The sequence below is a fragment of the Quercus suber genome, unplaced genomic scaffold (genome assembly GCF_002906115.3).
Source record: "Quercus suber isolate HL8 unplaced genomic scaffold, Cork oak 2.0 scaffold_371, whole genome shotgun sequence".
NCBI lineage: Eukaryota > Viridiplantae > Streptophyta > Magnoliopsida > Fagales > Fagaceae > Quercus > Quercus suber.
The window spans coordinates 106,854-110,774 of NW_027069823.1; the positions used below are offsets into that span (position 1 = coordinate 106,854).

The 3,921-nt window shown below is 34.3% G+C and overlaps 1 non-coding gene across 1 annotated transcript; it reads left to right on the forward strand.

Moving 5' to 3' along the window:
* The first annotated feature begins 2,448 nt into the window (after nt 1-2,448).
* Nucleotides 2,449-2,554, forward strand: LOC111999625 (small nucleolar RNA R71). The gene has a single exon (XR_002881618.1). It is a non-coding gene; the product is annotated as a small nucleolar RNA R71 (small nucleolar RNA).
* Nucleotides 2,555-3,921: the final 1,367 nt, after the last annotated feature.

Here is a 3,921-nt window from a genome sequence, read left to right on the forward strand (position 1 = left end):
AACAAATGTAACCTTGAATTATACAAAAGAAATTTTTGAGATGGTTCAAAATATTTCCTTAAAATATGTTTATCATGAAAAACCTTCATTCTTTCTTTAGAAATCCTAGAATTCTCATATGCATCATGCCAAATTTCTTCCAATTCATTCAATTTCAATTTTCTTAATGAACTAGCCTGTCTAAGTTAAAGTTAAACATCTTTATTGCCTAATACAATTGATGTTCCAATTCCACAAGCAAGTGACAAGCTTTACCATAAACAAGTCTATAGAAAGTCATACCAAGAATATTTTTATAGGCAGTGCGGTAGGCCTAAGGTGCATCATTAAACCTCAGAGACCAATCTTTACGATTTGGATTAACCTTCTTGTCCAAAATTTGTTTAATCTCCTTAGATGGTTTGTCATTGTCCTCTAAATAAATCGTATGAGTACAAACCAATGGACTAAGTCCTTCTGTGTTATCCATGTTCCTTCCTATGACACCCTTATGTTTACTTAAAACATTTAATAACTTACACTCTTGCAATGAGTCAAGTTCTAAAGATATTACCACAGAAAAATTCTCATCAATTCCTAGAAAAGAATACTTGAGATCATTTGGCAAGGGCTTCAACTCCCATTTAGGTACTTGCTCACCAGATGGCAACAATTTTATCTCACAAAGCAACTCCTCATATTTCAATTTCCAATTGCTCTCTTCCAATTCTTATGCAAATTCCAAAAGATGATGAATGTATGCAATTTTAGAATTCTCATCAAAATTAAAATCAAATCAATTGACTAAACAAGTTTCTAATGGATCTAAAAAATATGTTTTGTTGAATTGTTCTTGAACAAGTGTTTTAATTAAGTCAACTTCATGCACATCCTCTTCATCCCTAGGTTGCTAACAAGTATTAAAAATATTAAGCTCGAGGGTCATATTACCAAAAGATAATTTCAAGAGTCCACTTCTACAATTTATCAATGCGTTAGAAGTTGCAAGAAATGGGCATCCTAAAATCACAAATATTTGAGAATTAGCATTAAAAATAGGATGCATGTCCAAAATAATAAAGTCAACAGGAAAATAAAATTTGTCCACTTGAACCAAAACATCCTCGACAACATCCTTAGGAACAAGCACAGATCAATCGGCAAGTTGTAAAATTATGGAAGATGGTTTTAACTTGCCTAGACCTAATTGCTCATACACTGAATATGGCAAAAGATTCACACTTGCCCTAAGATCAAACAAAGCTTTCTCTATTTTAGAATTACCAATCGCACATGAAATAGTGGGACAAACTAGATCTTTAAATATAGGAGGTCTATTGTTTTGAATGATTACACTAACTTGTTCAATCAAAAATGCTTTCTTATGTACTAAGCTTATGCTTAAGTACAAAAATATTTCAAAATTTTAGCATATGATGGAATTTTCTTTATGGCATCCAAAAGAGGAATGTTCACTTTAACTTGCTTAAGCACTTCAAGGGTTTCAAATTTTTGATTCACTTTTTGAGGGGGAATCAATCTTTGGGGAAAGGGAGCAAGGATATGACACCTTTCAATTTCATTAGATTTAGGCTCAAGGTCCTCATCACTACTCTTTATTTTGGAAGATTCATCACGTGTATTGCTTTTAGGAATATATTTTTCAATGATTATTCCACTACGAAATGTGGTTACAGATTTAACTTGACTCACTTTATTTTCAGAGGAACTACAATTATCAACACAAAACTGACCTTAGGGGTTTGGTTGTGGTTGAAATGGAAGCTTACCATTTTCTATTGTTCTCATGAATGTGGTGAATTTAGTGAGAGTGCTCCCAATGTCATTTATGGCTTGTGAGTTCTGATTATTAATGGTGGATGGAGTCTACATGAATTGTTGCAAAGTGTCTTCAAGACTCTTCTTTGGAGGGGGATTATAGAGAACCAAATTGGAAGAACCATGTGTAGGAGGTGCATCCTATAACTAAAAATTGGGCTCCACCCTGAATTGTATGTCTCCGAATAGGGGGAAGGGTATGATTTTTTCACCATGTTCATAGCGTTTGCTTGATCATGCAACACCTCTTTAAAAGCTATAATTGTAGGAAATTCATTGGTAGCGTGTTCCATGGTCTCACAAATTCTACAAACCTTATCAATTTTAGACATATTATTGACTCCATTAACCTTTCTTAATTCCATGGCTTCAAGCTTCCTAGTTAGACTAGCCACCCTAGCACTAAGGTCATCATTTTCCCTAAGTTGGTACCTACCACCCTTAGAGGGGTTGGTGGATGCTTTAGACCTATCATTGGTATCCCAAGATTGGGAATTCTGATCTAAGAGATCAAAATAATCAAAAGCCACATCAGGTTATTTATTCAAAAACTCTCTAATGCACATCTTCTCTACAAATTAGTGCATCTTTGGAGTTAAAATTTCATAGACAAATGTAATTATACACCAAGTGCCATGATGTGGACAAGCATTAAGCAAATCTTTAAATCTTTCCCAACATTGATAAAATGACTCGTTATCCTTTTGTGAAAATTCATTATTTGTCTTTTAGGTGCATTAGTCCTATGAATAGGAAAACTTGTCTTTAAAAACTTGGTTTGCATCTCTTGCCAAGTACCAATTGACATAGGTTTCAAAGAATTAAGCCAAGTTTTTTTCTTGTCTTTAAGAGAAAAAAGGAACAACTTCAACCTAATGGTCTCTTCATTACATGATTGGTCATGGAAGGTAGCACATACCTCCTCAAATTTCGTAAAGTGTAGGGAAGGATTTTCAGAATCTAAGTCATGAAATTTTGGAAGTAATGAAATCATAGTGGGCTTAAAATTAAAATTATTTGCATAAGTTGGAAAAATTATGCATGATAGTGCACTACTCATAGTAGGTTGCAAATAATCCCTGAGAGTTCTAATGGGTTGGTGATCATGGAAGTCTTCATTAATTAGATTATTCTCATCACCATGATTACTCTCAAAATCGACCATGATATTAAGTGTGTGAGAATGTGTGAAAGAATCATATGAATAGCCAAACAAATTATTAGACTCAATTTTGACCAAGCGATTATTGCTCTCAAAATAAGGCACCTTACAGACCAAGTCCATCTCAACTGCTAAATCACCATCATTAAAGATATGTACCTTCATAAGTATGGTACTGCTAAGGCTGGACCTCCTTAACTCCTCACAGTACTCCCATAACTGGTTGTACTATTGTGTATAAGCCCCATTAACATATTCTCGAGCCTTATCCCTAGCCCTACTAGATTTTCCTAAACTTATGTTTATGGTATACTTCTCATGAACAACATCTTGAATGTCTCTCAGCTTCATGTTAGGCTATCTTTTTGCCTTCTTCATTAACTTCTTCCCAATGTATGATAAAGTAAACCTAGGGTTCTTATAACTTCTAGAGCATGTGTGTTCCAAAGTCAATGTTCTTAGTTGGTAGCTCCTCTCCCTTGGCACCTTTGTTAGATAGGCTACAAACTTGCAGTTTTCCTGACAGACAATTCTTACCCTTAATAGATCATTTTTAACAAATCTAATCACCCATCCACCATAAACTGCATATTCAATTATAGCTTCCTTTAATTTTTTAGGTGTAGTAAACAATATATCTTTCTCAAAAGATAGATGTTCAGCCTTAGCCACTAGATTAAACATAGGGAAGTTCCTCATTTTCTCATTTTTCTGTCCCCTTCCACTTCTCACATGTGTACTTTTATCACCACTAGAATTATCATCACTATCATACCCAATCTCATCATCAGATGATAATTCAACAAGACTGTGTAATTTCTCACTCTTATAATTAGAGTTCATTATACTAGCACCCATTTGGACAAGTTCAACAACAACATCATCGTCCTTACCATCTCAACTTTCACTATTGTCTTCAACAAAGTCCCTCAGACTAGGGT